At 38.4% G+C, this 25,074-nt stretch overlaps 1 pseudogene; it reads right to left on the bottom strand.

Moving 5' to 3' along the window:
• Positions 1-1,031: 1,031 nt before the first annotated feature.
• On the bottom strand, positions 1,032-24,493 carry LOC149246720 (uncharacterized; annotated as a pseudogene).
• Positions 24,494-25,074: the final 581 nt, after the last annotated feature.

Below are 25,074 nucleotides of genomic sequence, written 5' to 3'. Positions count from 1 at the left end.
CAATACACGATACCCATCACTTCAACCCCCACTGAACTGAATTGGAGATAAGTTTCCTAATGCAAATTCATACCTGCACGTATACAAAGTTGATGGATGTCAACCATAACTGCCAGGTTATTCAACAGTTCAACTCACTGAGTTCAATAAATGACACCCAACACATTAAATTCAATCAATGACACCCAACCCATTAATTTCTCCATTAAGCATATCAAAGCACAAGGATCAAACATAACAAATTCCTAGCCGTTAGATCACATCCAAATCAATCCAGGGCACACATTCAAAATTGAGAGATTGTAATCCATGTCAATCCTTGTTACCAATCAAATTCAATAAAATATCACTATAAAAGAACCTCAACACTTTTGCTGAATTTGCATTTAAAAAATTCAAACTATTCATCAGCCTTGGAGACGTACCATTAGAGAGAGTGCACATTATAATTAGGTTATTTATTTCAGTTTTTGCACAATATAAATAGGTTATTTATCACAATATTTATTTCAGTTTTTCATACTGATTGAAGCTTACCACATCATAAGGTCATCTAATTATGCTTTTAATCTTTGTTGAAGTAATTTACTACTATTGTTATTATTGTTTGTTTTTTCAAGGCAACCTATATAGTATATACTCGTGCACAAAACGTCATAGGAAACCATGAAATCCAAACAAAACATTGAATTGTACTCTAATGTAGTATTTAGACTTATAATAAGAATATAACATCAAGGTGCACTCCCATGTGTTTATAAGTATAGCAATGCAAAGACTATGAACACGAAACTAACAATGAAAACCTCTTTATTTCAATATCAAGCTAATCTAGCATGATTATATTCCAAATACCTATGTCAACATCGTCTTTTACCAACCAGATATTCACTTCCCTATTCATTTTAGATCTAAATGCCTGAAGATATCATTTTATTGAAACTTGCTGTAATTTATAAAGGAGTGGAATTTGTGATGAGTGTAGTACTAAAAAAATCATCTTTTAATTTTCTTCAACACAACTCTCATCACTAAACATCTCTTAAACTGATTGCAAACTTGGCCTTGTTACAGGGTTCCTTCCCAAGTTTATCCTTGTAGGTTGGAACAATTTTAAACTAGAAAATTTCAATCTTCTTTGAAATTATACCAACCTTGAAATATATGTAGTCTGAGGTAAGGAGATCTACTTCCATGCTGGTAACATCAACCCATATTAAGAACGGTTGGCCTGAATACCCTATAAATCGGTGATCGTCCTGTTGCTTACCTTTCCTATGATAATTTTATCATAGTAGACAAGGTAATCGAACTAGACATAACATGGCTTAGCAAAATCAACCATCAATCTCCCATCATTTTCAAGAGAATGACTCTTGACCGAGTCAGGCATCAACCCTATCGACAATCCAAATTTGGGAATCATATTTGAAATGAGTTGGTCCATTGTGATTATATTAGCCTCAACTCCATTAGATACCATTAATAAGATGCCCAAAACAATGACCAAACCCAATGTTATTGTTACCGTTCTTATTTGGATTAGAGCCCTTATCTCATAAGCATTAAAATGTCTATCTCTAATTCTACTAGGAAATATTTTAGAAGCTATCAATACCTAATAAGATACAAAAGGTTGTTGCTACAAGTAATCCAGTTTACCTACAACTAATTGTAATTTGGACAACAATTTGAGAGTGATGTGGTTGTATTTCACTGTAGTTATATAAACCACGAACTTAAAATCTACCCATTTGACTTCCCATGTGATTGACAGAAGAGATACAAGATGGTTAGTTAGTACCCTACTCCAATGCACATCATGAATTCCTTCCCATGTAGATTTGGTTTTACAAGGATACTGTCAAAAAGACATATGTATGGAAATATATTAAGTTGCCACTTTTGTAATTATTGGGGTTAGTGTAAATTGATTTTCCATATACGTGTGAGAGTCCAATATTTAATTATGTTTTTTTAATTGTGAATTGTGTCTCTATTTTAATCCATGCAATTGCAAATTCTTTATTGAAATCTCCTAGAAATTCTAAATAAACTAACATGTTGTTAATTTCTTGTAGGAAAGCAGAAATACTAATAACCTGTAGGAAAACAAAAATTCAACCTTTCTATAAGCCTGTATAATATATTATTGTTAACTAAATGCATGTAATAAATATGTAGGTAGTTATAGCTATGACAAGAGTTAGTTATGTTGCCTGTATAAGGAAAGTGACCAAGTGACCAGGCGTGACCATCTATGATGCACTTCATCAGAAGAGGAAAGGGTGGATCATGTGAATGTCAACAATGCTACAACAATGTTGTTGACGATGACCATGCGACAAAAGATGATGTTGTCCCACCATCAACCACACAACCATTGTCAATCATAGTTCAAGGTGAAAGTTCAACTAAGAAGGTCAACACTATAAGAGGATGGACAAAAGAGGACATGTTAGCTACAATTGATGAATTAAAATTTAATGAATATTTAGTTTGGGCATCTACAAAAAAGCATGGTATTGTTCGCTCATCAATACATTATTGGATAAATGGGCTCACTCATACAAAATGTAGAGGGCCTCTTACAATTATGATTGAAGAGGAGGAGGTCGAGGTGGTTCAGTGGTGTAAGGAGATGGCCCTGTTAGCCTTGTTGGAACTAGACCCATAAATGGATCCATATAGGCTCTTGAAGTCTCCAAATTCGCTTAGAAACATTCCAATGGATCCATTAATGCCCTTGAAATCTTCAATTTTTGCTTAAAGATCATCTAATGATCAAAATTAGCGCAAGAGGAAAGCCCTTGGAAGTGCAGAAATGCACTATCGGGAGGCTAAAATGCTTTAAAAACCATGAAAAACCCACAAACGCAGGCTTAAAAAAAGGAATGAACAGTCGCTGTTAGATCTGGCCGATCAACAACCCAGATCTAGGCGGCTAATCGCAATTGGCCGAGCAGAGGGGACAATCTAAAGGCGGGTGCATGACACTGTCGATCAACGATCACCGATCATCGGATCAGTGGGTCGCATCGACGGGGAGTATAGTTTATGTTATATAAAGGACCCAAGCATTGAGCAATTAGCGATTACGATTTATCGCATCGGCACTATACCAAGGAGCGAGACCTATGAACATACATATGGGCGACCCAATGGGCCGGACCCCACTGAATTATATGCGACAATTCATAAATTTTGAGATCCGCACCCAAGCAATTTTCAATGTTTTTTGTGTATTTTCATTGTTTCAACAAAATACAAAGGGAAACAAGGGCAGTGCGATAGCAATGGAACTCGGACCCGATGGGTTTCCTGAAGCAATATATATATGTTTTTAGGTCCGCAAAAGCCCATTTTTTAATGTTTTTATGTGTTTTAATTGTTTAAACGAAATACGATGGAACCTTTGGCCAGTGTCGATTGCGATGAAGCCCGGACCCGAAAGGGTCCAGGAAGTGGAATGTATGATAGTTGAAGTCCGCCAAAGCATTCTTTCATGCATTTTTCAGTGTTTTTGCATATTTCATTATATAAGGGAAATACACAGGCCAGGCCAAATGCGACTTGTGATGGCAACAAGGGCGGACCTAAGGGATAATTAAACCACATTTTAGGACTTTTGAAGTAAAAAATACATAGTGATGGGCGGGATTTATTAGTGTTGTAGCGTTTTCACTATTTATAACCAAAACAGTCATTGGTCGCAGTTTAAAGGGAAACACAAAGGCCCCAAGACCCATTTCACCATATAACAGCGCCCAGGAGACAATTTTCCAGGAAACAGAGCCCAGAAAGGGAAAGAGAAGGGCCACAGCATGCTGCAGCCCAAAACAAAAAGATCAGGGAACTCAGACAACACAACAGCCACACCAACAAATGTTATGGAGCATCTCTGGCACAGGAGAACTCCTAGACAGTGCAACAAGCCACCAAAAATATCTGAAAGTGGTTACTCTACTGTCAGAAGCAGAAAACTCCAATCCCATGCTTGCCTAGAGGGCATCAAATCAGTTAACAATGCATATCAGGCAGATTAAGACTCCGAGCCTCTTAGAGCTCAGGAGCATTGTAAATAGGTTATAAATAGCTGAAAGTAAGATGTAATAAGGGTTCAACTTTTGGAGATTATTCCTCCTCTGTTCATTCAAGCTTCTCATCTTCATTCTAGCAATATAAGCTTCTTTTGCCATTATATGTTCAATGTCCATTCTCTTTGTTGTTCTATGCTTGCACTTGAACAATTTGTTCATGTTTTCTTTGTGTCTAAGGCCAGATAACTGTCATCTTATCTCTGCTTTGATATATTAGATTTGCAAGCTTCTTCGCTGCCTGTAGCTAGCCATCCATATGTGGTCATATATGCATCTGCCAGTATAGTCAGTATTCTCTTTTGCTTCCTATAGCTAGCCATTGATGTATGTTTATGTATGCAATCTGCTGGTATAGTAAGTATTCTCCATCTACCCATTGAATTTATAACTTATTGAGCATTAGTGGTTTAAAGCCTTGTATTGGTGAGAGCGTTCATGCATGCATTGAGTGAAAACAGAGCTAAAATGATTATCTAACTTGATCCAAACCATCATTTATTCCAATAGTTCAGAGAACAATATTGAAGATTATATTTTACCAAGCATCTCCGAGCTACAACCTAGGAGAGTTTCTTGGAGTGATAACATAATTGGCGCCATTGCCGAGGAGAGGAAACTGAAGTTCAGATTCCTTGGGAAATGACATAGATTCAACTTTGATGATAGACAAATTTTGGGCACTTTTCTGGTTGTAATAATCTATTTGGCGATTCTACTGGAGGGCGAACCTCTTGGCGACTCCACTTCATAGTTCTGGCTCAGTTTGTGAGGCATACTCGGAGAAATCCTCAAAAGCTACAAGCTGACCCATTACCTGACCCTGAAAAAATCATTAAAGAGAGAAAGGTATTGCAGAAAGTAGCATCAGGTTCAGGTAAACCTAAACAATCTCCTATATCTCTTCAAGAAAGGCTTGTAATAGAACAAATACATGTTGAGAGTATAGCATCTAATACTAGCAATGAAGAAAAACTCTTAGAGATTCATAAAGCTCCTTATTCTTTAGGTTCTCATTTTGCTTTAAGTCGAAAGGAAACCTCACTTCCTACCCATCATACTCCTTTAGTTCTGTCAGTCACTCCTCAACCATCTATCATTCAGACTGCCAGTACTCTTTTAGCCACCACAACTATGGCAGGTCCACAAGCACCTACCAAAATGGAAAGAATCATAGCTGCCAGGTATGGACCTCTAATATTGCCCACTCCTTTGAATGCCATGCCTACTGGAGAATATCAGAAATATAGGCCTAAGTTCATTGGGACTGAAGGTGTTACTGCTGAAGAAAATCTTGAGTCATTCTATAGCTATGTTGATAATCTGGACATTAGTGAAGATGATGTGTGTATGAGAGTCTTTGTCCAAAGCCTAGATGGAGAGGCTAGAAAATGGTTTAGAGAACTAACCCCCAGATCTCTAGCAGATATTGAAGCTTTAGATGATGCATTCCTAAAGCATTGGGGAGATAATAAGGATCTCCTCTACTACCACACTGAGTTTGGGAACTTAAAGAGGGAAAATGGTGAGTTTCTGTCTGATTTTAATAAGAGGTTTAACCATATGTACAACAAGATACCAGCTGAAGTAAAACCCACTACTACCTCTGCTAAACTCACCTATGCCAGTGCTTTTGATTCTGACTTCTGCCTACTATTGAGAGAGAGGCGATGTGCTACTTTGGCTGACATGCAGGATGCAGCCTTGGAAGTGGAATCAAACATCATGGCTACAGAGAAGCTCAAGGGAAATGTTGATAGAAGAAGACAGAGGGGCAAGTCTTCATCATCCTCTGATCCTAAGATAGATAAAATGACCAAAATGATTGAGTCATTAGCCTCTGAAATATCTAAATTGAAGATTGAGTAGCACCCGGGGAAAGGAAGAGTGCCTAATACCTTTGCTCCTAGAAATTCGAATCCAAATCCATATAGAAGAACTAATGAGTAGTTGCAGATTTTGCAAAGAAACAAAGATGCAAATGAAGACCAAAGGGTGAAGGCTCCTTTTCAGAATGCAGTCATGGAATAAGAGCAGTTTGAAGAATATGATGAGATCCAATGTCTGAAGGACAAAGCCAATGCTTCCTTTTTGACCTCAGCTGCCTATGAAAAGTCATTATGCAATGACCAGACCAGCCAAGAATAGGATGGTGAAGCTATTCTACAAACTGTAGATCATCAAAGATATAATTTGAGGTCAAAGATAACTAATGCCAAGGAAACTTCTGTTCAAAGAGCTGTTGTCCCTGTAGTACAACAAGCTAATAAGCAAAAACAACAGGCAGTTGATCCCATCATCCTCAAAGCTCCAGCTCATGAGGTAAGAGGCCTTGACAAGTCTCATTCTCCTTTAAATTTTCAATCAGAAATTCAGAAGCTAAGAATACCTATGCCTATGATTGAACTAGTGAAGAACGAGTCCTTCAAAAGATCCATCCTCGAGGCCCTCGAGCCTAAAGCCATCCAAGCCTCCACTGACTATGTAAATCTGCAAGATGACAAGCCACTTGTTATTCTCAGCCCAATGATTGAAAATTGTGAAGACAGCTCCCCATCATTCTGTCTCTCTAACTATTCATGAAAAAGTCCTTCACAACTGCCTTTTGGACAATGGAGCTAGCCATAATCTAATGCCCAAGGCTGTCATGGATGAGTTGGGTCTTGACATCACTAATCCTTATCATGACCTGTTTTCTTTTGACTCTAGAAAAGTGAAATGTCTAGGATTAATCAAGGACCTAGCCATCACTTTGTCTCAGCTGTGAATGAAAAGCATGATCATGGATATTGTGGTAGCTGATGTACCCCCCAAGTTTGGCATGTTACTTTCCAGAGGTTGGATCAAGAGATTAGGTGGATCATTACAAAATGATATGTGCTATGCTACTGTCCCAGTTTTCGGAGGTGAGAGTAAGAGATTATACAAAGAGGCGCAATTGGCTTATATCATTAGCGATGAGAAGAACCCTAATAATCATCCCATCTATGTTGTTGACACTGATTTTGGAGCATGTATTCTCCATATTGAAGAATCCCAATTGGCCTCCACACAACTTAAAAAACCAGTTTGCCAAATCGCTAAAGAAGAAGGCCCACAAATTTGGGACATGTTCTTCGATGGAGCTTGCTCTAAAGAAGCTGCAGGGGCAGGTGTAGTCCTTGTGTCCCCAGCACAAGAATATATTCATTTATCTTTCAAATTAACCTTTCAGGTCACAAACAACATAACAGAGTACGAAGCCTTGATTTTGGGCTTAAACGCTGCTAAAGAAATGGGTATCAAAGGCCTAAAAGTGTTTGGAGATGCAGACCTCATTATTCAGCAGGTCAATAAAACTTTCCAAGCTAAGCATCCAAGGCTAAAAGCATACAGAGATGAGGTATGGAGGCTCAAAGATTCTTTTAATGATTTCAGCATTTCTTATATTCCAAGAATGAAGAATCAGCTTGCCGACTCCCTTGCTATGTCTGCTAGCACGTTTATTCCTCCCTTGCCTCCTAAATTGACATATGAAGTTCAGGTAAAATACAGACCGTCTCTGCCTGACAATGTCAAATATTGGAGAGTTTTTGAAGACGATGAGGAAATTAACAGGTTTTTGCAAGTTGTTGAGGAATTTTCTAAAATGCACATCGATCAAGAAAATGAAGCCATGGGAGAATGCAGCCAGCCCAAGTTAAAAAACGAGATCGGCCGAGGAAGCATCGTCCAGCTGCCTAGTAACCATATACCAAAGGGATTAGTGCCTCTAGAGAAGCTGTTTGACCAAAACGATGTGCCATATAAGCCTGCCAAAATAGAAAATGAGTTTGTTGTTCGTAAACACAATATAGGGAGCCCAGCCCATCCGAAATACATAAATCTGTCCACTCAATTGTCCTCTACCCAGAATTCTAAGTATTGCACCCTCATGAAGCAATTCACTGATATTTTTGCCTGGGAATACAGTGATCTCAAAACCTATGATATGAACATCATTCAGCATAAGATCCCACTAGAAAAGAACACCACCCCTTTTAAGCAGAAATTAAGACCTATCAACCCTCTCTTACTACCTTTGATTGAGAAAGAAATCAAGAAGCTGTTGGATGCCAAAATCATAGTTCCCCTAAGGTATTCAAAGTGGATAGCTAACATCATGGTAGTAAGAAAGAAAAATGGAGAAATTAGGCTTTCCGTCGACTTCAGAAATCTGAACAAGTGCTCTAAAAAATATAACTATCCCCTGCCTAAGATGGAGCACTTGCTGCAAAGAGCTTTAGGGGCTAGAGTCATGTCTTTCTTAGATGGATTTTTAGGTTACAATCAAATTACTGTACATCTTGAAGATCAGGAAAAGACCGCCTTCACTACTCCTTGGGGCACTTTCATGTACTCCAAGATTCCTTTCGGATTGATGAATGTTGGGGCTACTTTTCAGAGGGCCATGGACATAGCCTTCGTGGGAGAGAAGGACAAATTTGTCCTTATTTATCTTGATGACATAACAGTCTTCTCCAGCAGCCACAAAGACCATTTACAGCATTTGAAGAAGGTCTTCCTAAAGTGTAGACAGTTTGGAATTTCAGTGAACCCAAAGAAGTCACAGTTTTCTCTAGAAGAAGGCAAACTTCTGGGACATATTGTTTCTGTTGAAGGTGTGAAGATTGATCCAGCAAGGGTTCAAGCCATTCAGACATTGTCCATCCCAAGGTCAAAAAGGGACATTCAATCCTTCTTGGGTAAGATTAACTTCGTAAGGAGGTTCATTCCAAACTTTGCAGAGCTTGTAAAGCACATCACTTCCATGCTGAAGAAAGGAGCAGAAATAAAATGGACAGATGCTTCAAGAAGCTCTTTTGAAGCCATCAAGCAAGCTATCATGGAAGCTCCCACTCTAATCAGCCCAGATTACACTAAGGAGTTTTGTATCTTCTCTTTTGCCTCTTATGATACACTTGCAACAGTTCTGTTGCAGAAAAATGATGAAGGCATAGAGCACCCCGTGGCCTTTTTCAGCAAAACTTTAAGGGATGCCGAACTAAGATATGACCTTATTGAAAAACAAGCTTATGCTCTCATAAAGTCTTTAAAGGCATTCATAATTTATATTTTGCATTCGAAAGAAGTTGCATATGTACCTTCAACGACAGTAAAGGATGTCTTAACTCAACCATATATTGATGGCAAGAGAGCTAAATGGATTGCAAAATTCATAGAGTTTAACATAGAGGTGAAGCCCACTAAGATTGTCAAAGGCCGGGGCTTGGCTAAACTTATGGCTGAAGAAAATTGCAGCTCGTTAGATATAAATTCCATGGGTCTAAATTCAAATTATGAGCAGGCAGAGGGAGCAGCAAAAGAGCAAAAGCAGAATCAGTCTTTGGCTGAAAATCTAGCCACATGTGAATGATATTACATCATAGTTCATTTTTTGCAAAATCTAGAAGTCCTTCCAAGGCTTAGCTCAAGTCAAGCTCGTGCCATTAAACTTAGATCTGCCAAATTCTATGTTAATAAAAATATGCTTTATTGGAAAGACCCATCCGGAATCCTCTTGAGGTGTTTAGATAAAGAACAATCTGTGGAAGTCATGCACCAGTTCCATTCTAGCATCTGTGGAGGGCATCATTATTGGAAAACCACAGCTCACAAAATCTTGAGGGCTGGATATTATTGGCCTACTCTGTTCTCTGATGTGTTCTCTTTTGTAAAAGCTTGTGACAAGTGCCAAAGGTTTATAGGAAGAGAACAACTAAAATCTCTGCCCTTGAAGCCAATACATGTCAATGGTCCATTCCAGCAGTGGGGCTTGGACTTTATAAGTGAGATCAACCCACATTCCAGTGGCCAACATAAAAGGATCTTATTAGCCACTGATTATTTCACCAAGTGGATTGAGGCTATATCCACTAAGAATGCCAATCATCAAGTTGTCATAAAGTTCTTGAATGAGAATATTTTCACTAGATTTGGTTGTCCAACCAAACTAGTCATTGATAATGCAACAAATTTCAAGGCAAAAGAATTGGTGGAAATGACTGAATCCATGGGCATTCAAGTGGTGCTTTCTACCTCATATTATCCTCAAGGCAATGGCCTGACAGAATCATCTAACAAGAGTCTAGTAAGGGTAATAAAAAAATTGTTAGAAGAAAACAAAAAGAGTTGGGATTCCAAGTTGAAGTTTGCACTATGGGCTGACAGAGTTACCATAAAAAAGTCCATAGGGAATCTCCATTCAAACTAGTCTATGGCACTGATATTGTTTTCCCCATCCAGCTCATTCTCCTTGTGGCTAAGTTCTTGTAAGAAGAACAAGATGAAGAGAATGATATGGTAAGAAGAATGAATAACCTGGTTGAACTACAGCAGATCAGAGAGCAGCTGGTTGAGAAGTCAAAAGCTCATCAGAAGAAAATCAAAGAAACCTTTGATAGGAAGGCAAAAGTGGACAATTTCCAAGTTGGTGATTGGGTGCTTAAATGGGATGCATTTAAGGAAAATAAAGGTAATCATGGCAAGTTTGACTCCTTATGGATAGGTCCGTTTGTCATCACTCAAGTTCAGCAGAACAATACATTCATTTTGCACAGTCTGGAAGGAGGAGATACTTTTGGTAGCCCAATAAATGGGCGGTTCTTGAAACTTTATTTCGTTTAAGGCTTTAAAGCCTTGTCATTGTAAATATGTTTTTCCAGTTTTTATTTCATTTGCAAAATAGACTCCATGCCCAATGGAACACTAGATGGAAGATTTGAATTTGTTTTTTCAGGAAAGGCATTGGTCTGTGATCCTCGAAACCTCACAGGGAGGATTTCATCCCCAGAAGGAGCCAGTGTTAGCCTTGCTGGCAAAAGGCCCACAAATGGATCCATATAGGCTCTTGAAGTCTCCAAATTTGCTTAGAAACATGCCAATGGATCCATTAATGCCCTTGAAATCTTCAATTTTTTCTCAAAGATCATCTAATGATCAAAATCAACGCAAGAGGAAAGCCCTTGGAAAGGCAGAAATGCACTATCGGGAGGCTAAAATGCTTAAAAAACCATGAAAAACCCACAAACGCAGGCTTAAACAGAGGAATGAACAGTCGCCATTAGATCTGGCCGATCAACGGCCCAGATCTAGGCGGCTAATCGCAATCAGCCGAGCAGAGGGGACAGTCTAAAGGCGGGCGCATGACACCGTCGATCAGCGATCGCCGATGATCGGATCGGCGGGGAGTATAGTTTATGTTATATAAAGGACCCGAGCATTGAGCGATTAGCGATTGCGATTTATTGCATCGCTGATATTGCATCGGTGCTATACCAAGGGGTGGGACCTATGAACATACATATGGGCGACCCGACGAAATTATATGCGACAATTCATAAATTTTGAGATCCGCGCCCAAGCAATTTTCAATGTTTTTTGTGTATTTTCGTTGTTTCAACGAAATACAAAGGGAAACAGGGGCAGTGCGATAGCAATGGAACCTGGACCCGATGGGTTTCCTGAAGCAAAATATATATGTTTTCAGGTCCGCAAAAGCCCATTTTTTAATGTTTTTGTGTGTTTTCGTTGTTTAAACGAAATACGATGGAACCTTTGGCCAGTGCCGATTGCGATGAAGCCCAGACCCGAAAGGGTCCGAGAAGTGGAATGTATGATAGTTGAAGTCCACCAAAGCATTCTTTCATGCATTTTTCAGTGTTTTCGCATATTTCATTATATAAGGGAAATACACAGGCCAGGCCAAATGCGACTTGCGATGGTGACGAGGGCGGACCTGATGGATAATTAAACCACATTTTAGGACTTTTGAAGTCCAAAATACACAGTGATGGGCGGGATTTATCAGTGTTGTAGCGTTTTCGTTGTTTATAACCAAAACAGTCACTGGTTGCAGTTTAAAGGGAAACACAAAGGCCCCAAGACCCATTTCACCATATAACAACACCCAGGAGACAGTTTGCCGGGAAACAGAGCCCAAAAAGGGAAAGAGAAGGGCCACAGCATGCTGCAGCCCGAAACAGAAAGATCAGGGAGCTCAGACAGCGCAACAACCACACCAACAAATGTTATGGAGCATCTCTGGCACAGGAGAACTCCTACACAACTTAACAACCACCAAAAATATCTGAAAGTGGTTACTCTGCTGTCAGAAGTAGAAAATTTCGATCCCATGCTTGCCTAGAGGGCATCAAATTAGTTAACAATGCATATCAGGCAGATTAAGACTTTGAGCCTCTTAGAGCTGAGGAGCATTGTAAACAGGTTATAAATAGCTGAAAGTAAGATGTAATAAGGGTTCAACTTTTGGAGATTATTCCTCCTTTGTTCATTTAAGCTTCTCATCTTCATTCTAGTAATATAAGCTTCTTTTGCCATTATATGTTCAATGTCCATTCTCTTTGTTGTTCTATGCTTGCACTTGAACAACTTGTTCATGTTTTCTTTGTGTGTAAGGCCAGATAACTGTCATCTTATCTCTTCTTTGATATATTAGATTTGCAAGCTTCTTCGCTGCCTGTAGCTAGCCATCCATATGTGGTCATATATGCATCTGTCAGTACAGTCAATATTCTCTTTTGCTGCCTGTAGCTAGCCATTGATGTATGTTTATGTATGCAATCTGCTGGTATAGTTAGTATTCTCCATCTATCCATTGAATTTATAACTTATTGAGCATTAGTGGTCTAAAGCCTTGTATTGGTGAGAGCGTTCATGCATGCATTGAGTGAAAACAAAGTTGAAATGGTTATGTAACTTGATCCAAACCATCATTTATTCCAATAGTTCAGTGAACAATATTGAAGATTATATGTTACTAGGCATCTTCGAGCTACAACCTAGGAGAGTTTCTTGGAGTGATAACAGGCCCAATTAGGATATGGGTTGGAGTTGATAAAACTAAAATCCACAGTTTCTCAACTCTATCAAGGGAGTCCAAACCCGTTCAAGGATGGGTTTCTTGGAAAATCATGGTGGTTTGGGTTTAAAAAGGGCATCTAGACCTTGTATTGTGTATAACCGAGGGCCTTGACAAAGATAAAGCTTTAAATCTATGCCATGCAATTATGTCTAAGCTCTATGAAACTCTTTCGAGTGCATACAAGAAACACTCTTATTCTCTGTACCATATATGGAACTATGATGAAACAAATTTATAAGCAAGAAGGAATTGTGGCATACAAGTAATTGCCAAGAGAGGGAGCAGAAACGTGCCAAATATTTTTCATAAGAGCAAAAAGTGGATAACTATTTTATGTTGTGTTAATGCAATTGGTGCTTCAATCCCAGGATTTCATCTATTCAAGGGTAAAACTCAACTGAAAAACTATATACAACATTAAGAACTAGGTGCATGCATGGATGCACATCCCCATGCATGGATGACTAAAGATTTTTTTTTTGAACTGCCTTTGTCACTTTGCTGCATCTATACCAGGTAGTGTCTCACCTGAAAAATAAACACCTATTGGTTTTAGATGGACATGGAAGCCACATTGTTGTGCAAACAATTGAGGAGGCTAACAATTTGGGCATCGACCTGTTAACAATGCCTGCTCATACCACTCACATATTTCAACCCCTTGATGTGAGTGTGTTTGGGCCTTTCAAGAAATATTTCAGGTTAGAGTGAGCTTCATGAATGGAAAATAATCTAGGGGTTGAGATGAAAATGTTTGAGCTAGCTAAGGTTGCAAGTAAATCCTTTAAAATGGCTCTCACACCATCAAATTTCAAGGCTTGCTTTAGGAGGAATGGAATGTGGCCACTGAATTATGATGCTCGTATGCATGATATTGGTTGTAGTGAGTCATTTCATGTGGATGGTCAAGAAGAAGGGAATTTCCAAGCACATGTTGATGCACAAGAAGACGTGGATGAATAGGAAGATACAATTGCATATGATAATATGATTTCCCTCTCTCAAGGACACTTCTATGGTGATGATGATGGACATGTAAGTGAAACACAATATAATCATGAACTAATTGACAGTAACATGGAGGTTTTTATACCAACTGAAGCACATGCAACTTCTGCATGTGATATTCTTAATGACTTTGTTGATCATGCAACTAATAATGAGAACGTGGTTTAAAATGTGGTTGAAAATGACATTGTTGATATTGCACCAGGAAGCAACATTGACCAATTGATATTTCCAAGCCAAGTAACCCCACCATCATGGATGGAAGAAACCATGATGAATATTAACAAACATAATGTCTCAAGAACTAATGAATAAATCATGAACATGCCTTCACAACCAACAAAATTGAACAATGAAATTGTTCAATTTTTTGTGGACAATAGATAAACGGAAGAAGATATTGTACATAATGAGGAATTAGATGAAGATAACAATATTGTTCAATAAGTTGTTGTATATATTTAAAGGAAAATGTAAATCAAGGAGAAACAAGTGTCAGGGAAGGAACAATTACTTGGTTTGTTCCTAAAGCTACTAGTAGAGAGAGTGTCAATAAAAAGAAGGCAAGGAACAACAAATAGTATTCGTTTGGGCCGAAGTTCACAGTTACTCACCTCAGAAGACTATATAAAACTATTAGTTGAGTCTGAACAAAAGAAACTTGAAATTTAAAAATTAAAATAGAAAAATAAGGATTTAGCCAAGTAAAATAAGGCAACAAGGATGGTTGCATCATGACGTGGAGCAGAGGAAAGACTTGAAAGAGAGAAAGTAAGGCAAGAGAAGGACCATAAAAAACAATTGGCAAGGCTAGAAAAGGAATCAGGAAAGATTCAATAATTGCTTCAAAAAGAACAAGGAATGACATATAGAGTTGACAATGATACAAGCCCAATCAATGAAACTAGGATGATGTCAAAACACATTGGACCATATTTCAGATAATACACCATTATTACAATACCACATAAACATCCAAGTCCCTCTCTATCAAAATGGATGTTTTCCCACTAACCATATTCCTACCAGTGCAAGTGTCAATCGTATGTATGGTTATCAGACTCCTCCACTGAATGCAAGGGTTAGTAGCATAAGCGTGAGTTGTGGATACTCAATTCCTCCATGGCTACAAGGGGAAAATTGTACTCAATCATATGGCAAAAATCCAACACATCCTAATCAACCATTATTAGGTAGGCCAACCTACTTGGCTCAAGCAGGAAACTCAACAAGGTTGGGCAATGAAGATTCTGGAGGCCATCAAGCATAGGGGTGTCATATTTTTTTTGGTGTAACCACATTAGGATGTGGATTTTGTAAGGATTTCCTCTATTGCTTATTAAATGACCATTTTGGATTAAATCCTAGGTTAGTTTATTCCATAATGTTTTCAACATTGTAATCAAAATAAATTGTAATTTTCTACTCTCCCAATGTTCTACTATCTTAGCATGTGTAGATTATAATGTTTCAAAAAATATAGATACTAATATAAGCTATATCTATTTGTAAATTTGAATTGCTTTTGACATGATTGATTCTACGATCTTTACCTCTTCTATTCATTTGTATTTGAGTAACACATAGGATGTTCTGTCATGCATCCACATAGGATATTCCCTCATGCACCCAAATATTAGATGTTTACAGTCTAACAAGCAACTTTTCCTTAAATGTCACTAGAGGTGTTCGTTTCTAAATTATTAGTAAAACCTAGAAGAGAAAAAATTAATATTTGGAGTGATTCATTGCCCTCAAACTCATATTTAATCTATGAATAAAATATTGAAATGAATTCATTCTTATTATTTTATTAACAACCTAACAGGGATTACCTATTAAATATGAAATTGTCTCTAATGAATGCAATATACATGCCTAGTAAAGGTGAGGACCATGAAATTTAGCAAAAACACACAAAGAAGCTTCTATGGCGAATCCTTTATATTATTGTTGCAACTAAAGTGATCTAAAACAAAAAAGAATTACTTTTTTGAACTAAACACAAAAGAATTAATTTTTTTTTGTTAATAAAATGTAGATATTTATACGCATTTCAGATTAGAAAGTAGTGAAATAAGTACTGCATTTGGAAAAAAAATTGAAATAGGTAATTTCAATATATAGATATGGAATTCATATGCAAATATTTGAATGCATTGAACTTAGTAACATCCTTCATTAAGTCATGATGCCCTTTAAAAAAAATTATGATGCACTCTCGGTTTCATGGACCAAAGAAAAAAAGATGACCCTCAGACACAAGATGTGAAACAAGTTTGTAGGAAGCACATGTGGGACGGTAAGTTCTGAAAAAGGAGGTGCCCCCTTCATAAATTTGATCCTCCTGTTGAGGAGAATGAGGAGAAATCCAAGTTTTTTCCAGTGGGTGGTAGGGATAAGCAAAATGCTAGTGTACATGTGGAAAGAAAGGTTGGCACATCTGAATCAAAGGGAGAAAAGTAAATTCAAATTCACCTATTGATAGACATGGGAGACCCTGCAGTAATGCACCTATTGATAGACATAAGCCCTGCAAACATTCACACATTTTTGAAACACCAAAAGATACTATTTGATGAAGTGCAAAGGATGTAGATATGAGAGAAATTGGCAATGCACATTTAGAAAGGTGTGTAAAGTTTTAGCCTAATCAAGTTTAATAGTTGTATAAAAACAATAAACCTTTTCTTCCACTAGTGAAAGGATTATGACTAAAGGAGTGTGAAAATTCCACAATTAGAATCATATTGCAGCAATTGGAAATAATTCTCCTAATTGTTAATTAAATTTAACAATTTATTTACTGTGAGCTACAACAAATATTAAATAAATCACACTGCAACCTACACAAATAAACTGCGGAAGAAATAAAAACTGTAAGAAATACTAGCACACACACATAAAATAACACAGTTATTTTTGGACTAATGTCCTTTGAAAAACCCAACTTGGGAAAAACGGTGCAACATCTGAGGGTTTTATTATTATGCATCACTGAAATAATTTGAGTACAACTGGATGCTGAAACTGTAAATCCTACAGAGAATTAATGGAAAAATAATCTAGTGAGGAGAAATTCCTCAATCCAGAGGAAAATCTTGGCACTGACCTCAACTCAAATTGAGCCGTCCAAACTAGCTCTACGTAGTCACTGCATCACCCTAACGCAGTTGTTGTTGCTCTCAGCTTAGAATAACTTCTCCTCAATCCGTCTAACCAACTGTTGTCTGGGAAAATGTCTCTCTTGACCTCTGGAACCTCTGCCCAGCTTTTGGCACTAAAATTTTGCTTCTCCCAAACAATTCGACTTTGCCTCTAGAGGATACTGCGCTGCTCTGCATCAAACTCAATGTGGCTTCTCTGCCTCTCTACAAATGCACTCAACAAAACTGGAATCCTTCCTCCAGCCTCAATGTACCTACCCCTCTCTCACTGCTTTGATTTCTCTAGCTCTCTCTTCGGCAACTGAATGCTGCTACTCAGGAAATCGATTTGCTCATAAAATCAAACTGTTGAAGTGATTTCTCCAAGCCCCATCAAATTCTTCTTATCATCCTCTATTGAGATTTCAATGACCAAGATTATATCTTAATCGATGGTTAGGATTAAGTTGAAGTCGATCGTGTGAGTTTCTATAACATTCACACCATAACTTAATTAATTATAATTGATTAGTCATATTCCCTGAGTTTAGACTTAGGAAATATTTAAAAACTGACTATAAATATAATTAAGTCACTTTTAGGTGGAATTTCCAAAAATGATTTCTCGGTTTTGGATATCTCATACATTCTAGCCTCTCCACAAAATTTCAAGGCTAGAACACATATGATGCTACAAAAACTAACACTCCCTCTTAGCGAGGAATGTGTTCTAGAGTTGTTGCCTCCTGTAGCAACCCCCAGTCTCTGCATCATCTCCTACCACACTACTGATGTCTGGTTGCTACTACCCACAAACCATTGCGCAACTCTGATATGTGTTTCATTTATTATGCTGTTGACTTTGTTGAACTACCGCCAATACTACATCTGCACTGCAACTCCCTCTCCATCTGATGTTGCTGCAACTGCAACTTCTGCGACTAAAAATCATCCTAAATACTGAATAAATTGTGATTAGTATGATGCATTTGTCTCCTAGGTCTCTGACTGTTGCTAGTATCTATGCTATTGCTAACTCTGCACTGTGCCACCTACACTGCTGCCAACTCTGCACTGTGTTCCCTAGCATTTGACTGCAAGTAGACTCTGCATCTGTCACTCAGGCATATGACTGCATCTATTGCCACTGATCCATCCTGCTACTGAAATACCATGGGCTAGGTACTGATTCAAGAGGTGGATCTCCTCAAGAATCTGTTATGAAACCAGCTCAAGAAAAGATAGATCAATGCCTTAAAATTCAGCCTCTTCGAGGGGGAAACCTCCTTTACATTACATAAATGAACGATTCTTGGATGATACAAATGAAAAGACCTCCTTTCTATATATAGGAGTCTAAGGGGTCATAACATAATCAGAACCGACATAACAATAATAATGTAAGGGCACAATAATAACAATAGTGGGCTTCTATGTGGCACAATAATAACAATATGGGCACTACATGGGTACATCAATATAATAAGTGGGTTGTACTAATAACAATAAGGGGTTACACTAGTAGTATAGGGGCCTAACATGCCCCTCTCCTTCAAAAAGCATTGTCCTCAACGCTTGAGTAGTTCTTGATGCTTCTGTATAAAATTCTTGTCCTCCCATGTGGAATATTCAGCGGGTAAGTTCTTCCACTTGATGAGATACTCTGAAATTGATTGATTTCGTAGTTGTCGGGTTCTTGTTTCTGTGACTGCTCCAGGTTCCAATATGATTTTTCCTTCCTCTTTAATTTCTGGCAATATTGTTTGAATTGGGATATTTTGCAACTTTTGAATAAGTGGCCATACTTCTTCGTCCTTCTTCCATTCATCCCTTGCTTTGTTTATCCAATCTGGTTGGATAATATAAATAGCACAAAGCAATGCTTCCACATCCTCATCCTTGAAGAGTCTTCCCATTTGGTAAGGTCGCCATTTTTTAAGTGCATGTAGTATTCCCAACATTTCCTTCTCATAAATAGCTTGCTTGAGATGTAGCAGTAAAAATACCCAATCACCTACATCAAAACATTTTTCACTACGATATTGATCTACCTGTTGTTTCGTTTGATTTTTCACAGAAGTGGAATTATCCTTTAAAAGTTGGAGAACTTGTTGTTGATGCTCGATGTGATCTTTCACTGCTTGAACCTTTTTCTTCTTGATATGTCCTTCTATCTCTAGAGTTTTAGGAGTGGTAATTTCTTCCAATCCTTTACAAGATATGGTCAGATTCATTTCTTGATGCTCGATGTGATCTTTCACTTCTTGAACATTTTTCTTCTTTATATGTCCTTCTATCTTGATAATTTGAGGAGTGGTAATTTCGAACAATGAATTACAAGATATGGTTGGATTCATTTCTTCTTTCTCGATGTGATCTTTCACTTCTTGCACCTTTTTCTTCTTGATATGTCCTTCTATCTTGAGAGTTTGAGGAGTGGTAATTCTTGCCAATGCTTTACAAGATATGGTCTGATTCATTTCTTCTTTCTCTGGGGTGGGGTCCTGGCGTATATCTTCTTCTTTTGTTGTTTCTAGATCCTTTTCTTCCTCCTCTTCATATTCTATGTAAAATAATTTCTTCTCAGCACACTTATGACCTTTAGTGCATTTGCTATCACAATTGTAACAAAGCCCTTTTTCTCTTTTTTCTTCCAATTTTTGTGGTGTAACCCTCGTAGGTTGTGGAAGGCTAGGAGAAACAACACTTCCATCTTTATAGTTGTGAGGGGTACGCTTCCTGGTTTCCATAATTTTTCTTGCCACTATGTCACAAAGCCCTTTTACTCTTTCCAATTGTTGTGGTGTTGCTCTAAAGAAGGTGTTGCTCTTTGTATCCTCATAATGTGCTATCATTTCCTCCGTGAAAATTGACCACGTAACAAGTTGTTTACGAGAACAAAGCCCTTTGTACCATAAAAATTGATCTGGTTCTAAATATGAAGATGCAATACATACCTTTTGTAACAGTTGTACACCATGTAGATCAAAATATTGCTCCATCTGAAGTATCCAATTTACCGGATCCTTGCCATCAAACTTCCTCATCTTGCTTTTTATTGATTTTAGGAGCTCGACCTTGAAACGACTGTAACTCTGTACTTTCGGATCTTCAAGTTCTGAAATTGTGACCTATAGTAGCCCTCTGTGTCCTCTTTCCAATGCCACTAGTCTGATCCAAATTGGATTCTCCAAGAAAGAGTTATGTACAATCTCCCAAGATGACCTGATTATAGACTAGTTCCGTAGAGCGAACTTGTACGACGTTCCATGAGTCACTGTTTCAACCTTTGGATTTGAAAAATGCATCCAAGAAACTATAGTCCGTCCTCTTTCTGTACTTTCTTACGAAATTTAAATCTGATCCCCAGAGAGAAAGTTATGACGATTTTCCCCAGGTCACCTGTTTTGAATGTAATTCAGGAGTCTGCAAAAAGACCAACTTCCTCAGATCATATCTCCACAAATATCGCGCGAAAAGCTCTAAAATTCGGACCAAAGGTTCAGAACGACTTCTTCTCAAATGGGTTTTTTTTGCGACTTCTGAAACGTCACAGGAAAAAAGTTATAGCGAAAATTCCACGATGACCTGTTTGGAGCAGCGAAACCCTAGAATCCAAAGCTCTGATACCAAATGTTATGAAACCAGCTCAAGAAAAGATAGATCAACGCCTTAGAATTTAGCCTCTTCGAGGGGGAAACCTCCTTTACATTACATAAATGAACGATTCTTGGATGATACAAATGAAAAGACCTCCTTTCTATATATAGGAGTCTAAGGGATCATAACATAATCAGAACCGACATAACAATAATAATGTAAGGGCACAATAATAACAATAGTGGGCTTCTATGTGGCACAATAATAAAAATATGGGCACTACATGGGTACATCAATATAATAAGTGGGTTGTACTAATAACAATAAGGGGTTACACTAGTAGTATAGGGGCCTAATAGAATCCTTCCCATCTGTAGCAATCTGGGGCTACAACACCAAGTCACCCCACTTCACTCCTAGGGGTATGTCAACAAACATGGCGAAGTCTTCCTCCAACCTGGAGGACAACCTATGTATCTCTGCTGATGTTTTCTGATGGTCCCACTTCTCCTCCTTGTCCTTCTTCCTAAGATGACATTGGGTGCTATAGTGACCAAGCTCACAACATATGAAGCACTTGACCTTCTATAGGTCCTTCTTCTTCTTTCGTTGCTCCCCTTTTCCCTGACTGGGACCCTTCGATGCAAGGGCCACATTCTCCTCCTCCTTCACTTGCTTCAATCTGTTGCTGCTGCCACTAATGGAGCTCTTCAATAGATATCGTCCCAACTCCTCCTGCTGCAAATTGGCCCACATCTTGTCCCAACTTGGGAAGGTTTCTCTTCCCAAGATACTTTGGATAAATACCTGTCACTCTTCCCAATCGTACTAGCTCTATGGGTTGAGGCGCTGCCCCAACAGCTGACAACTAATCCTGGATCTCCTGAATCCTAGTGAGGAAGGGGTCTATGCTCTCCCCTCTATGCATCCTAGTCTATCTCATCTTATCCTCCAAATACATCTTCCACTGCTCAGAAGTGCCTTGGTATAGCGTGGAAAGTGTATCCCACATCTCCTTGGTCATTCCCTTGGTTGTTATGTGTGATACAACATGATCCTAAACACCATCTAGGATCAATATCTTCTCCCTCACCATCTCCTTTTGGTATTCCTTCAGCCGATATTCATCCCTGAGGGTAGCTACCACTGCATCAATATATGGCTTCATGCCATATTCATCTAGAAGGAAGGACATCCTTGCCTTCCAGATGGCATAGTTGGAAGCTCCATCCAATCTGTACTGATCACGAAGTTTGACAGTGGCCATCTCAAATGATGTCAAAAATATCCTCTTCCCTTCTACTCAGCTTCTGCTAGGCTATTCGCACTCCGTTCTGGAGTGAGAAAAAACTGCTCACAATGAATGATGATCTGCAAGGGAATTTGAACTTCTTGAGACTAGAAGTTCCCCAGGAAAAAATTTCGTTCTCAGTGTGTGCTCTTCTTCCTCCCGATGCTAGTTCTGCTCTAGCAACTACTACAAAAATGTTGCATCCAACTAGAGATATTCTCTATGAAAAACACTGGTTGCTCCCTCTGCGTCTGCAAAGCCTCTATTTGGAGGGATTGCATTCTTTTGTCCCTCTCTCAAAAAATTGATTTTTCTCAAGAATTTGGCCTCTTGGCCAAGGTGACTACGTTGCCTCTGCTGTTTCGAATTGATTCCCCTCAATGAACAGCGAAACTCCCTCTTCGCTACTGAGCACTCTGGCTGATCATCTGTGCTATGGTACCATGTGAAAATTCCACAACCAGAATCCTATTGTAGCAAGTGGAAATAATTCTCCTAATTGTTAATTAAATTTAACAATTTATTTACTGTGAGCTACAACAAATACTCAATCAATCACACTGCAACCTACAAAAATAAACTGCGGAAGAAATAAACACTGGAAGAAATACTAACACACACACACACTTAAAATAACACAATTATTTTTGGACCAATGTCCTCGGAAAAACCTAGCTCGGGAAAACCAGTGCAAAAACTGAGGGTTTTATTATTATGCAACATGGAAATAATATGAGTACAATTGGATGCCAAAACTGGCAATCCTAGAGAGAAATACTGGCAAAATAATCTAGTTAGGAGAAATTCCTCACTCCACAGGAAAATCATGGCACTGACCTCATCTCAAATTGAGCCGTCCAAACTGGCTTTGTGCAGTCATTGCATCACCCTAGTGCAATTGATACTGTTCTAAGCTCGGAACGACTTCTCCTCAAGCTGCTTGACTAGTTGTTGTCTAGGAAAACGTCTCTCCTAGCCTCGGGAACCTCTGCCCAGCTTATGGCATTGAAATTCTGCTTGTCCCCAGCAATTCGACTTTGCCTCTAGAGACTATTGCGTTGCTCTACGTCAACCTCACTGTGGCTTCTTCGCCTCTCTGAAAATGCACTCAATGGAACTAGAATCCTTCCTCCGCCTTCATTTTCCCTACCCCTCTATCACTACTTCTATTTCTATGGCTCTCTCTATGGAAATTGAATGTTACTACTGAGGAAATCGATTTGCTCATGAAATCGAATTTTTGAAGTGATTTCTCCAAGCCCCATCGACTTCTTCTTATAATCCTTTGTTGAGACTTCAATGACCAAGATTAGATCTTAATCGATGGCAAGGATTAACTTGAAGTCGATCTGTGTGAGTCACTTTTAGGTGGAATTTCCAAAAACGATTTATGGGTTTTGGATATCTCATACATTCTAGCCTCCCCACAAAATTTCAAGGCTAGAACACATCCGATGCTACAAAAACTAACAAGGCGGAGGAGATTCATGTAATGTTTGGGAAAATTGGTAGTGTTGAGAAATCTTGTGGGAGATCTATCTAGAGGATTAGGGGCATACAAGGTTGGTACAACTAAATAAAATTGAGAAATGGAAAATCAAATTCATCTATTAACAGACATTAGATACCTTGCATACATTCACCTATTGACATACATAAGCCCTGCAAAAATTCACACATTTTCGAAACACCCAAAGATACAAGTCAAACATGTCGACGCTTTGAGACAGAGGGATTCAAAATCTCTAAGATAGGTCGAGCAAAAAACATTTTTAAAAACCTCACATATATTTTTACATCCAAAAACAGACATTTTTGAAACACCCAAATATATAGGCCGAGCAAACATTGGATCCCAGAGATTACAACGCATGCTCTGAGGCAGGGAACTCTAGAAGCTCTGAGAGAAGTCGAGCAACAAACATTTAAAAAAAAGGCTACATATATTTTTACATCCAAAAACACACATTTTCGAAACACCCAAAGATATAGGTCGAGCAAATGTAGGCTCCTTAATATTACATCAACGCTATGAGATAGAGGGCTCAAGAAGATCTGATATAGGTGTTGTAACTCCTTTTTATATATGCATTTATTTTGTAAATTGCATAGGTTAAAAAAAAAGAGTTAAATTAATTTTCTTTATGCACTTTGTAATAAAGTGCGCTAGATTAAATGTCGCTTTACATTTTATGATGGCGTGAATAAATAATATTTAAATAATTATTTTTATTTAAATTAACATTACTGCCAAAGAAGTTAAAGTTTGGGCAGCTTAAGTGACTCTAATCAATGGCAAGTGGACAATTACGGGACCCCCCACACTCCCGACGGTTAATGAAGGTGGGGGCAGGGATCCGCAAAATGGTTTTGAGTTTACCATTTGAACTAATATGTCACTGTTGCATCAATTGCAAGACCCCATCCTCCATATACTGCTTACCGCCATCACCCCCCCCCCACCACCACAAATCGTCTCCACCCTCCGCCAAATGTTTCCATCATTTTAGCTCGCCACCACCAATCTCGCCAAATATAACCACCACCAATTTATCCTATAATTTAACATTTAGCTGTTAGATTATTAAATTGCTTCCCACCAACGTTTCGACCATTTATTATTGACACGTCAATAATGATTATTTGAGTAAAGTTGAATTAAAACCATTTGTAAATTCAAAACAACTTCTACCAAGTCCATTGTTCCTTTGTCTACTATCCTCCACCAAAGCACTCAGTGACACCAAATCAACCAACTGCAACAACTACCAGTGCTACCAACCACAAATTCACCGGGTAATTTCTTTAATCATCCTATATTCTTTCATTTTCTAAAATGGTGAGTCAGAAAGGGAAATCCAAAGTAATTTTCGAAAGTCCAATTCTACCCCCTGTACCCAATTTAGATGAATTTCCCCTTGTTGATACCTAATTTAAGATTGCGGAAACCCAATGTGAATTCGACCTTTATGAACTTCATAACTGGGCATTTCAGAAATTTGAAGATGCCAACGATGAATTCTACTTCTG

This window comes from Pinus tabuliformis, chromosome 7 (assembly GCF_031772625.1).
Source record: "Pinus tabuliformis cultivar Carrire ecotype Pingquan chromosome 7, CPIR1, whole genome shotgun sequence".
Lineage (NCBI taxonomy): Eukaryota > Viridiplantae > Streptophyta > Pinopsida > Pinales > Pinaceae > Pinus > Pinus tabuliformis.
Note: the sequence above shows the minus strand (reverse complement) of the source record. Positions and strands in the feature narration are given on the sequence as shown.